The 13773-nt window shown below is 40.7% G+C and overlaps 1 long non-coding RNA gene across 1 annotated transcript; it reads right to left on the minus strand.

The window, feature by feature from the left end:
• Positions 1-12499: 12499 nt before the first annotated feature.
• On the minus strand, positions 12500-12925 carry LOC122643040. Its single transcript, XR_006330153.1, has 2 exons — positions 12841-12925; positions 12500-12729 (listed from the first exon to the last, which is right to left on the minus strand). It is a non-coding gene; the product is annotated as an uncharacterized LOC122643040 (long non-coding RNA).
• Between the last annotated feature and the right edge of the window lie 848 nt (positions 12926-13773).

Below are 13773 nucleotides of genomic sequence, written 5' to 3' on the forward strand. Positions count from 1 at the left end.
CCCTGGTGTCTTTTGTATTGAGTTATAATAACTCGTGGGGCTCCTCATGGGACCCACCTACACCTTCTAACACGTTACTTCACACATCCCTAGGTAATCAAAGTAGCATAGAAAAGCGTGCACCAAGACAATACTCATCGAACGATACAACAACGACAAGTGAGTGGGTTTTGGGTCTTGTTGGGTTTGCCTATATGCATCTATTCATATATAAACATAATGCTAATAACAACATCATAACCATGCTTGCATTATTGCATTTATTGTTCTTGCATACTTGTGATATTGATTATGATGTGAACTATGTTGGGTTTCGGTGTCGGGAAGTGCCGGTACCGAGATCCTGGAGTATCTGAACTAATGACATGCAAGACATTTTACCTGTATGAGCCGTGTTGTGCTGGTAACCAGGTGTTAGATGGAATGGGACATTGATACACCCAGATTACCTCTCGACATGATAGAACCCATGTAGTATATTTGTGGTTAGGACCAGTCCCCTATGCTACGACCCTTACCAACAGGGGTCTAGGTGTTGGATAACCAGGGTGCCGGATTCTATGGAAAGGTAGAGAGGCCAGTCATGGTAGCCATGGTTATCGGGGTCTGCCTCTGGGTGGTGATGATTGCGGTCGGCGTGGGCTCCTATTTGGTAATTGAGGTTGCATCTTTGGCATCGAACGAAAGGGACCACAGTGTATTCATGAATTATCATTGTAGCATTTACCACTTAACCTAGCCTTGTGTGTTTGGTGGAAAATGAATTAATAGCATCATTCATCGTGGACTATTTGTGCCTTGTGTGTATGTGCATCCCCATCCCTTCACTGGCTCAGTGGAGCTAACCCCTATGTACACAATCTTTTAAGATGCTGATACTGGTACTGGATGTCTTGCGAGTATCGAGGTTAAGCCCGCGGATTATGATGCTATTGGATCTGAGGATCCGGAGTATGAGGTCAAGGAGCACAGAGACGGATGTCCGTGTGATGATTGCTCTTATGCAGCACAGTGATTACTTGGGACTTGGTCCCCTCTTTTGATTCTTTTGGGACTTTTAAGCCTTTGTATAAACATTTTCATGTTATACTATTATTTTGTATAGTTATGTCATGGTCAATCTAAACGTTGTGTTATTATACTATATCATGTAGAGGTTGAACATGATGTAACTATCGATCATAACGCTTCCGCATTGATGCTTACTTTTGAAAATGTAATTATTTTACCTTCTGCTGCACTCTAATATGGATGTGACATTTATGTTAGTTTAAGACTATAGATTGGGACACTGCATCTGTGATCCTGGTAGTGTTAGGCTGATGTATGTCATCCCGGTCACCCCTTTTATTACTATTATATTCCTTATTGGAATGGGGTCGTGACAAGCTGTGAGCTCTATAATGAAGAATTTGAGTCCTTGAGGCTCATTTTTCTTGAATGCAAATTCTCAAGAGCTATTTAGGATCGTTTTCTATTTTTCTTTGGAATTCAGTGGCAGCCTCTCTTATCTCTTCAAGAGTTTTTTGCATGGAGGAAATGTAAGGCTCAAGGCCTTTCTTTGAAAGAGGAATGGCTTACACGTTTGATTATCATCCCATATAATATTTGGTGGGAGAGAAAATTTAAAAGGTTTGAAGGTATTGATAGACAGTATGGCTTTGTCTTTAAGTTGATTCTAAGAGATTTTTAAGACTTATCCCCTAAACTTAAAGGCTCTGAGAATGGTGTGGTAGATCTATTGTTCTAAAGAAGGCTTGGCATTCTTATTATTCCTCGCCCTCCCTATCTCATTTATGAGGTCTAGTGGTGCATGCCTATGTCCGGTTGGGTTAAGCTAAATATGGACGGATGTTCTTTAGGCAATCCACGGAGAGCTGGTGCAGGTGGAATTTTTGGGATAATCAAGAGAGGATGATCTACTCTTTTCTTTCTCGACAATAAAACAAATTATGAGGCTGAGTTCATTGCTCTTACCTCTGGGTTACTCAAGGCTAAGAAGTTAGGAATCCAAAAATTGTGGATAGAATATGATTCAGCGGCTGTGGCAAACTCAGTTTATGCCAAAATGATTCCATTGTTCGTGATTCAAGATTGGAATTTCCTCTAACCTAAACTATCTACTATTGAGTGAAAAATCTCTCACTGTTACAAGGAGACGAATCTGATTGCGGATTTTATTTCTAAAGAAGCAGCAAAGCGTGGATCTTCCTTTTCCATGATTGAGTTACCTCTTTACATAAAAGACCAGTTATTGATGGATGCTCACTATAGACCAATATTTCGGTTCTCGAGGTGATTGGTGCTCTCCTGCTGATGGCAATGCTTAAGGTGGGGGTACCAATTTTCTTTATGTATTGTGGTTTCTTTTTGGGCATTTCTTTTGTAATTTTTTCTATTCATTCTTCTTAATATAAATGAACTTTAGTAAAAAAAAAAAGTGGAATGTTTATTATTAATACAAATGTTGACTAAATGGGAAGACCATTTAATTAGATGGTCCTGTTTCCCAGTTTTTCCTTGGCCAAGGTAGACCGTCCAACTTCGGGAAAAACACGAGATATCAAGCAAAGAGGATTCACCTCCGGCCTGGGTTCTCCAAGGACTTTAAGCGTAACCAACGCAACAAAGAAAAAGATTAACACAAAAGGATTATTGAGCAAACCTTCTATACTTCGTTAAGTAGTACACATTACATAGCAAACCTCACAAGAGGCTGTTACAAAGATGAAAGGAAACCTAGATTAAGTTACTTTACTCCTACTCCTAGAAAAGATAAAATTTGCAGAATTTGATCGATTGTTGGATCCCTATTACTTCGTCGGCCTCCCTTTTATGCAGGGGCAGCCGGTTACAATTTCCTGGCATCGTGGGTATGTCCAACTCCCTCAACTGCCAACACTAAACAAGTGTAGACCAATCTGGCTGAAGACTTACGTGGGCCGGAGAGAGTGAACCAACCCGGGACTTGTCTAGCCCGAAAAGTAGGGAGTAAACAATGCCCCTCACAAATGTATTTGAACGGGATCGAAGGTCCCTAGTTCGGATGGGTTTGTGACACATGGGAAAAAACCATATGTTGGTTGTTACCTTAAACCCTATAAAGGGTTTTCCCTTGTCTCGAGATCCAAGTGGCCACACGCGTTTGGTGCACATGGTTCCCAAGTCAATCGAAACTCTGCCATGGGTCAAATCAAATGTCGAATTTTGAAAATCTTCTTTAGAAACCCTTCCACCAACTCAACCTTTTAAAAATCGGCCTTCGTTCTTATCTCATTAACCTCTACAACTCAACACCAACTGTCAAACCTGCCCCAATTTGACTTAAACTTTGCTTAAAGAACAGGGATCAGCAGCCACCCACACCAATGATCTATTGTGTATCAGCCCAGTGGTTACAATCAATAGGGAGCCCCTGCAGATGACATCCACCATACCTGTAAAAGGTTGGTTGCAACACCCTATAGCTGCTTAGCCTATCACCTGCTGTACAACACAGAGCATAGGTATTTCTCTCTCCTAAGTACTAAGGGACCCATGCTCTTAAATATATCCTCCTTGTATGAGTAGTAGGGTGTGGGGAAGGTACCATGTGGAAAAACAAACCCCTGTGGGAACCACAACAAAATTCTGCAGTGCTGCATTCTTTGGATGATGCACTGGACGATTGGCCCAAACCTCTAGTACAAGCTCCAGTGATGCCAAAACCTGTATTTTCCTATTTCAAGCTTATGGGAACTAAATCTACTGCTTACAAACACCACCTATATGTACCTTGGAATTTTGGGAACCATTCCCTATCTTGGAATCCATGTGGGCCCCACCTATATAGCTAAACTGGGTAAGAATCACTTTAAAAATGTATTTTTGCTTATGGGACTGCCTAGCCAAACAAGCCTTAATTCCATGTAAACTATAAATAGGGGCCCCAACTCAGAATTTAGACCTCTGTAGTTCCTAATAGCGGAGAAGAAAAGAGAAAGAAAGAAAGAGAGGAAGAAGGAAGGAGAAGAAGACGAGAAGGAAGGATTGCAGGCTTGTTCAGCCTTGGCCAAATCCTCCACAGCCCTAAGGTAAACTAACCAAGCCTAAACCACTCTCATAATCATGACCCAATTCTGTTCTCTAATTTTGAACCCAAGAACCATAGCCATATAGCCTGTCTCTATAGGATCTCATATGGAATCACCAACTGGAGCTCCAAGACAGATTAGATCATCCATGCATGCCTAGTTCTAGGAAGTTTATGTGATGCTACACTATTTTAGCTTGTTGTTTGAGTTAAAAAATTACCGCAAGCGTAGGGGTCAATCGTAGCTACGGGTCGAACATGAGGAGATATATGCCACTCTATTTAACTAACTTAAAAGTGATGCAGAGTGAACCAGATTAAAGTGTTAAATTAAACTAATTAAACTAATAAAAATTAATGCATCCTAACTCATAAGCATCTAACAAAATTAAGGGATTAAATTGACATCCTAACACATGAGCATCTAACCTATCAAACTAACGCAAATTGAAAGGAATAAAAACAAACTATAAAACTAACGCAAATTGAAAGTAATGAAAGTGCAGCCACACATCCACAACCACATAAACAAAATAACCACATAAAAAAAAAAAGAAATAAAATAAATAGAGGGAGAAGAAGAAGAAGAAAGAAAGAATGAGATAGAGGAGAGGGAGAATGAGATTGAGAGTTTAGAGAATGCAAACCTAGATGTGCTTGAACCGGATTAATTGAAGAAGCTTGAATGAATACTTGCATGAACTTACCATGGCCTCCTCTTCTAAATCTCCAAGTCTTGTCATCAACATAGGAGCTTAGACTAGGAAGCTTTAAACTAAAACTATTACAACCATATTGAAGACATTAAAGCATAACCATTAACTAATCTTATGAAAGCAAAATTAAGAATTTGAAAGAACTAATCTTATGAAATCAAACTAAGAACTAAAGCCAAAAATAGGAGAAGAAGAGAAAATTTCACTAAGTGAATGAGCTAAAAATTACACTAAAAACTGAATTAAAATTGGACTAGAAACTAACTAAAAACTGAACTAAAAAACTAACTTCTTACAACCCAAAGGGCAAGGGGTATTTATAGGGGGAAGAGAGGAGAAGAGAGAAGAGGGAAGTGTAGGAGAAATATTCCCTAAGAAAAGAGAATATTCTCTTCTCCTTCCTCTTTTACAATGCCTTGAATCCTAAGAAAAAAAAAAAGAAGAAAATAGAAAGAAGAAGAAGAGAACATTGTTTACATAGACCTTTTATTTCTAAAAAAGTAAACTTTCAATTCTAACAAGTGCTTCCTTTTCTTTGTAGATATCTTCTCCAATCAATAAAATCAAAGTATCTTTGATTTTTCAACTTTCCATAGGTGAGAGAATATCTTTCAAAATAAATCTATCCCAAGTAGAATTTCAGAAGTGTCCTTGAGAAGTTGGAGGAGAGAGAGAGTAAGGGTGATGACTAGGATTCCTTTAAGAATAAATAAAATTCCCATTCTATCCTTCAGAAAACGTGGAGCATGGGATACTTATATAGGCCTCACCATTGTGTTCTTTGCAAAAAATCACCCAAAATAGACCCAAATTTATTCCAATTTGGAGTTCGGGAGCCCAAGATATCTCAAGTTGAAGTTGGATTGTCCAGAGCCCTCCAAATGGAATCTTTCGGGTACAGGAAATATAACTTTTGGTTATTGCATTAAGGCCCCTGAAATCCGAACTTTCGCTTCACTTTGTCTCTGGCCGACTATCAATAATTACAAATAAACCCCTATAGACCATTTTCGTGCTTCGTTACAGAAACGGCCGTAACTTCTTCGTTTCAACTTGGAATCATGTGCCATTTGAACCGTTGCGAAGCTGACTCGATGGGCTACGCATCCAAGCCATTAACACCTCTAAACAGCTTAAAAACATTTCCTTAGCATCATCTCCTCCATTTTCACAAGAATTCACCTAAAACCTGAAAAGCACAAGAAAGCACTGAGTAACTCTGTCCAATGTGGTAAAATGTATGCTTTATGTCCTAAGATTTCACACATAAATGTGCTCATTAGATTCCCCCACACTTGAACATTACTTGTCCTCAAGTAAAGCAAAAACAAAAACTAACCTAGAATGCAGAAAATCCTAACTCACTTTCGTAGGAATCACGGTTGCACTTAGCATGTGCAACAAGCCTTTAAACCCCTAGGTTACCCCTAGTGGACGAGTTGTGTCTCGTGGGTGTTTACAGTGAATATACACCCAAAATTCAATTGTAAATGAATGCTGCAAATTTTAATCATGCCATAAGTAGGACAGTGCACATAATCCCAAAAAGTGTTCAACTAAAGATGAAGGAGCCAAAGGTTCCCCCACACTTGAATTTTATCACCCCACGTCAATTCAAGTAACAAGCATGCATCCCTCATATTTTTGAACACTACTCACCTTCAAGTAAAGCCCCCCATAGCATCGATGGAACCAAAGACTTAGGCATTGAGTATGGTCAACAATACCAACAGACTTAGGCATTTTGAACCACCACCCGATCGGCCCCTGCAATTTCCACCACCTGTGCCTCAACCTACGGCGGACAGCTCCACAGCTAAAGTTATCACGCTCCCATCCCGATGAAAGATATTTTACAATAAAGGGGGTGACTGAGATAACAAGTGTCATCCCAATACCTACCAGGATCACAGATACAGTGTCCCGAGCCACAGTCCACCCTGTCATCAAGTCATGATAACAGCAGGAAACGTATCCAATGGAATAAATCGTTCCAATTACAGAGTTAGTAGAAGCAAAATTTAATTAAACCATGTGAATATAGAGCATCGGTTCTCTAATGGTACACATAATACAATTTCAATACATGTAACCATTCATTTCTCTCCTTATAATTAAACATAAAGTTTATACATGAATGATAATGGATATAGAAATAAATAAATAAATCACGCCACTAGGGCACCATCCTTGGGTGTACATTGACATCCAAGTCATAGCCACCGGCTCCACTTGATTCGCATCCATAAGTGTGCATCAAGAGATTACCTGCATATCAACTAAAAAGGGGTTGCGCAATGGGGTTAGCTCCACAAGCTAGTGAGAGAGCAAAGGGGAATGCACATACATACACACAACAATTTCAAATAGTTCATGATGCATGCTAATGTTAGATTCATTTTTCACCTAGCACGTAATTCTAAGTCAAGTGTATGCTACTGTGCACCAGCTATCCATCGAGTTGGGCAACCTAAGAATACAAAAGTAAACATCAAAAGGTGTATAGAGGGGTCCCATGTTATACCCCCAAAGTTAAAACTAAGTTTCAACCAAAATGGCATAGACGGACTCACGGACGGAAGGAATAGGGTGAGTCTGTCCCTGACTCTGTTCAGGCCCAAAGGTCAAAATACAAGGGACGGATCCACGGACAAAACTTCTACTTGGATTTGTTCCTGGATCCGTTTGATTTCTAAGACACACCCGAGAGCGAGCGGATCCACGGACGGAAGCGCCTTCTTAATCCGTCCTTGCATCTGTTCGATCTCTGAGACATTCCCAAGAGGAAACGGACCCATGGGAGGAGGCAACAGAGTCATTCCATTTCTTCATTCGTTCAGATCCAGTCACTGGGATTATACTAGATGGACTGACGGACAAAACCACGACGGTGAATCCGTTCGTGCGTCCGTCGGAAATCTTTTTTGAGATTTCTTAGGGTTTTTCCTCCAACTTGAAGCCTAGAGTTCACATGGCACTCAAGGTCATGGAGGGGTGTTCTAGGTCCTCCTATGGTCACTAGAACCTAGGCTTACCTCATGGATCTAAGATCACATAAGGGTTTGGCTCCGTTGGGTCCAAGGGCAGGGTTTGGTAGTTTAAACCAAGGAATTAGCAGCAATGGCAGCAAGGCAGCTTATGAAAACCTCAACTAGGGTTTGGTCATCACCATTAGAACTCCAACTAAGGGCTGAGCTTCACCTTGAGTCCCATTGGAACCCTAGGTTAGCTTAAGCTCAAGGAATCTACTTCAAATCAAGAATGGGAATGGATAAGAGAGATGTACTAAGGGTTAGAGCTTACCTTGGTGAGTGGAGCTCCAATTCCAGCCCTAGCCAACCTTGAAGATCCACCTCGTCTTCCTCCTCCTCTTCCTTTCTTTCCTTTTCTTCTTCTTCCTTGTCTCTTCTTCTCCATGGTTTGGCTTGGAGGGGGAGAGATAAGGGAATATGAAGTTAAGTTTTATCTTTTAAGGGTCAAAAGGGGCCTTAGGTCTTATTTGTTTAGGTGCCCCTAAAACACAAAATAGTTCCTTAGATTTTAAATTGGCTTTAGGGCCTGTTTGCCTAGGTGTCTCAAAGACACAAATTAGTCCTTTGGGTCTAAATGGGCCTTAGGGCCTATTTGGCCAAGGTCACAACCTATTAAGTCTAATTAGTTAGGACATGTTTGGGTCAGCCCTAAGTCCTATAAAGTTCATTAGTCCTTAAGCTTTGTTTGGTTCAAGCTATAATAAAGAACTTATTATTTATTTAAATTAAGCCTTGTGGGCCCACTTTCATGGCCTAGCTAACCATAAGAAGGTAAGGGTGAGGGTCCATATTGTCCAAAGGTATAATTATGGTGTCCGAGACACGGGGACGTGGGTCCCACAGGAAAATAAATCAAAAGGACAAGTGACAGCAGAGGCGGATCTACGAGCGGAACCAGTCAAGTGAGTCCGTTTATGACTCCGTCACTACTGTCATGGCCCAAACTTCAAGGAAAGTTGAGGGGCTTTGACTCGTACTTTTAGGGCTTCGAGGGGACACTTATAATAATATTTTAAGTTTGAGGTCACAGGAGTTGGACAGTGCCACCGTGGCATTACCCTTTGGTAAAGGTCTAATTTGACCCGGGGTATTAGGGTATATTTCAGCTGCGGGTGTAACAAAAGTGATGGAGAGATTTAAGAAACTTCAGTTGCCTGCGTTCTCTAAGCTTAATTATGAGGCGATGCAGTTGCAAAATTAGGCAGAAGCATGGTGGAAGGTGATGCGACCTAACTTGGAAGCAGTTCATCCAAACCCTAGTTGGAATCAATTTAAAGAGGTTTTCTTTAAGAAATATTTTCTCGAGAGTTTCAGAGACAAGAAGGAAGTTGAGTTCTTTGCCCTCGTACAAGGATCGAAGACCGTGCTGGATTACCAGCACATGAAGGGAGAAGCTAGTAAGGAGAAGAAGTTTGAGAAAGGACTCAAGCTGAAGATCGGATCCACTCTGTCAGTCCTAGATGTTCGAGACTATGCATAAATGGTGACTAAAGGAGAAGACCACTGCGTCGCCTAGATTGGGTAAAAGGTCGAGTAACTATCAGGATTTTGGGTGGCCAAACAAGGCATTTCAAGGGACCAGTTCGAGCCCCAATCCGATACAATATCAACGGCAAGAGATGAGCTAGACCCCTCAGCCGTTTTGTCCTATTTACAATCAGGCTGCTCAGTATGCTCAACCCACTCTTAGCCAAGCAACAACTACTGCCCCGCCACCTCGACCAACGATGAGCTAAGCGAGCCAGGTCTCCCCCTCCTCTGCATTATCCAACAAATGCTTTGTATGCAACAAAGTTGAGCACCTAGCTAGAGATTGTGCGAGCCATAGATACAACTCTTACCCACCATTCCAGTCTTCCGTTCGACCCTTTCAGCCCCGGGACAACAGACCACGAGGAAAGGTGTTCGTACTAACCAATGAAGAAGCAGATAGGATGACCATCCAACCAAAGGACATAGGGCATAATTTAGTAGTTGGCACTCCAACTGGAAGCGTCATGAGCCTAAACAAAGTTTATGACCCTTATCTAGTTAAAATCTGTGAGAAGAACCTAACAGCCTGCCTGATCAAGTTTTGATATGAGGGATTTTGATGTAATACTAGGCATGGATTGGTTGTCCGCCTATGGAGCAAACATCATGTGTGCGGAAAAGAAGATTTTATTTAAGATGAAGGATGGCCTGATTTTCACCTATCAAAGTGAACCAACGAAGAAACCCAAGAGGATAACCATATCCGCCCTCCAAGCACGAAAGCTATTGGATGAAGGATGTTAGGGCTATTTGGCCACGGTAATGGACTCCGAAGCAAAGATTAGGCCATTAGAGGAACTCAATGTTGTTAGGGAGTTTCCCAATGTTTTCTCGGAAGACCTGACTCAGCTACCACCTGATCGAGAAATGGAGTTTGCAATCGACTTAATTCATGGTGCAGCACCTGTATCCAAGGCACCTTACAGAATGGCGCCTATGGAGCTAAAAGAGCTACAAATTTAGTTGCAAGATTTACTGAAGAAAGGACTTCTTCAACAAATAAAACACACCTTACTGGTATGGCTACATGAAATCACTGGAACTATGGAATCGGTATGTACATGTATTAACTAGGTTTTGTTTGATGACCTCGGTAAGAAGTGTTGGATTATTGAACATGTTGCTCTTTTCAGAAAAGCAACCATGGTCAACACAAGAAGTACTCGAGGTGGTCGTCGAGGAAGACGCCCTCGCACTATTCTGGAGGTTGAGTTGCCAAATGGAACCCAGGCCCAAAATTCTGAAGCATCGGCTGCTTCGCCGAGGGCACTAATGGCTGCTCAAGCCACTGCTGTGGCACCTCAGTCGGGTATAGCAGCCGGTGAGGTGAATGCTTTCATGACTACTATGATGCGAACCATACAGTAACAACAAGAACTGCTGGGCCAAATGTCTACACAATTTACGGCCATGATACATGAGCGTGCAGCACCACCCCCACCACCCAACCAGCCAGTACTTTTTCCACCACCTGTGCCTCAACAATTAGCGGAAAACTCTACTGCCAATGTAATGGAGAGATTCAAGAAATTGTAACCACCCGTGTTCTCCAAGTTGAACTTGGAGGCAATGCAGCTGGAATGGTGGATTAGCACCTTAGAAAAGGCATTTGATGTGCTCGAGTGTTCGGATACGCAAAAGCTGATATGTGCGGGTTATCAGCTATAGAATGAGACTGAAGCTTGGTGGAAGGCTACTAAGCCAAATCTTGAAGCCTCTCATCCGAATCCCACGTGGGAGCAATTTAAAGAAGTCTTTTTCAAGAACTACTTCCCAGAGAGCTTTAGGGACAGGAAAGAAGCCGAGTTCTTCGCACTGGAACAAGGAGACAAGTCAGTGCTGGATTATCAACAATGGTTCGAGGATCTGTTCCATTTCACTTCGGAACACCTGAAAGGGGAAGTCAGTAAGACGAAGAAGTTTGAGAAGGGACTTAAACCCAAGAACGGGCCAGTTCTGTCAATTATGGACATTCGGGATTATGCTCAGATGGTCGACAAGGTGAAGACTATGGAAGATAGATTAAAAGAGAAGAAAAAAGAGAAGGCTACAACATCGCCTGGGTCGGGCAAAAGGCCAAATAGTTTCCAGACTTTTGGTTGGCCACACAAAATTTTTTGAGAAACAAGTTCAAGCCCCAACCCGACTCCATACCATAAGCCAAATGTGGGTCAGAATCCTTTTCACCCTACTTTCAATCGACCTACCCAACCGGTTATGAGTCAAGTGACAACAGCAGCTTTGCTAGCTCGACCAGCCACAAGTCAAGTGAGCCAAGTCTCAACACCAGCTGCTCCACCTTATAAGTGTTACGTGTGCAATAAGGAAGGGCACATGGCCAAAGAATGCCGGCAGCGTGGATACAGTAATAACTCGCCAAATCAGTCCTACACTAGGCCTTTTCAACCACGGGACAATCGGACGCGAGGAAAGGTGTTTGTGTTAACAAACAAAGAAGCTGAGGTGAACCCCGATGTAATGACAGGTAAGTCCACTGAACACTACTAAGTTATAGGGAATACCCGGTCTATATATGTGACCTAAACTATATACGAACCCTAGGTACCCTGAGTGTCTCAACTATAGTTAAAAAATACGGGAACAACAATAAAACAGACTATTACGGTATGCATTTTAAACGGAATTAAAACGGCAAACGGTAAAAAAATGGAGAATGGAAAACAGACAGTAAACGAACGGTATGGATTTTAAACGTATAGTTTTCCAACAAATGGGCCAAAAAAAATGGCTGTATACTAATATAAATTGAGAGATATTACTTGAATACTTGCACCTAATGTTCAAAAAACACTAACATCCAACATTAATGCATATGTATTTCACAATCCATTATAAGTTTTTAGATATATCATCTAATATGATCCAAAATATATAATCCAACATCATGTCCAAAATCCAAACTTCACATATATCATCCAAAATGTCAAAAGAACTCAAAGTATCTTTATAACATAACCAAAGATCAATAAAAATGCATCAAACTAAAGAAAGCGATTCCCTCCATCAGCTCCAATGTTTTGTGAATGTGGATCAGGTTCTTCATATGTTTGTTCAAGTCTCTCCATATTCGGCTCAATGTCTAACTCAGGTAAATCACCAAGTTTTTCGAAATCAATGGGCCTCGCATCTTGAAGTATTTGGTTTTCATACTTCTCTCTCATCATAGAGTTCATCCTGATGTACACCAAATCTTCTAACATTTTTGGGGCCAAACTATTTCTCTTCTTTGTTTGTGCTGCATCCCAAGCACTCCAATTACACTCACAAGGAGAGGAACTACAAGGTTGGCTCAAGATTCTACAAGCAACTTTTTGAATCATAGGAAATTCACCACCAACAAATTGCCACCACATCCCTACAAATCATCACAAGTAAGCACATATAAGGATGATATATTTAATAATAAAAAAAAATTGGTAATATTTAATAACAAAATAACATTAAACTAATTAAGTAAGAGACTTACTTGGATGGTTAGTTTTCATCATTGTTTGTCCAGTTAGATTGAACAACCTTGGGCTCTTCATGCGATACTCAACTATTTCTTTTTTGAATTGAGCACTATCTTCTAGAGGAACCATGGTGTCCAAAATAAAATCTTGTGCATCCATAAATTTAGAACCCTCAACATCAAGTCGACCCTCATACAAAGTAGAAGGCTTTAAAAAAGCACCAAACACATGAACATGATGAATAATGTTCTTCTCCAACCTAGCAACAAACAAGTCCATGATAGTTAAGTACTTCTCTCCATCATTCTCCATTAATTTCCTTAATGTTTCTTTTGCCCTTTCTGTTGCTTCATATAAGTAACCTACAGTAGAACCATCACCATCAACAAGTCGAAGAATCTGAATGATTGGCTCCATGAAAGCAACAACCTCTTTTGCCCCTTCCCAAAAAGTATTAGATTGAATAATCCCAACAGTTCTTACACCCATTTTAGCTCTATTGAATTGAAAGGATCTCCATTCAGATGATGTCACAAAAAGCCTCAACTCATTATTTACTACAATGAGAGATTGAAGCATAAGAAAATGAGTAGCAAACCTTGTTTTGCAAGGCTGCTTAATCTCTTTGTTATTTGTGAATTGCCTCATCAGTGCTAGAACACCTATGTGCCTATGAATATAATCCACCACAAGTTTCCCATCTTCAAACACATCACTCACCCATTTCACATGCTTGTGGATATCTTTCAAAAATAAATCAATCCCATGCGCAACACAATTTGTTCTATAGAAATGATGTCACTTTCCCGTCAACATATGACCACAAGAAGAAAAGTTAGCACCATTATCTGAAATGAACTGCACAACATTGTTTGGTCTAACTATTTCAATGACATCAGAAATTTCATTGAAAAGAAATGTCGAAGTTAATCTATTTATACCACATT

Source organism: Telopea speciosissima, chromosome 10, assembly GCF_018873765.1.
Source record: "Telopea speciosissima isolate NSW1024214 ecotype Mountain lineage chromosome 10, Tspe_v1, whole genome shotgun sequence".
Taxonomy (NCBI): Eukaryota; Viridiplantae; Streptophyta; class Magnoliopsida; order Proteales; family Proteaceae; genus Telopea; species Telopea speciosissima.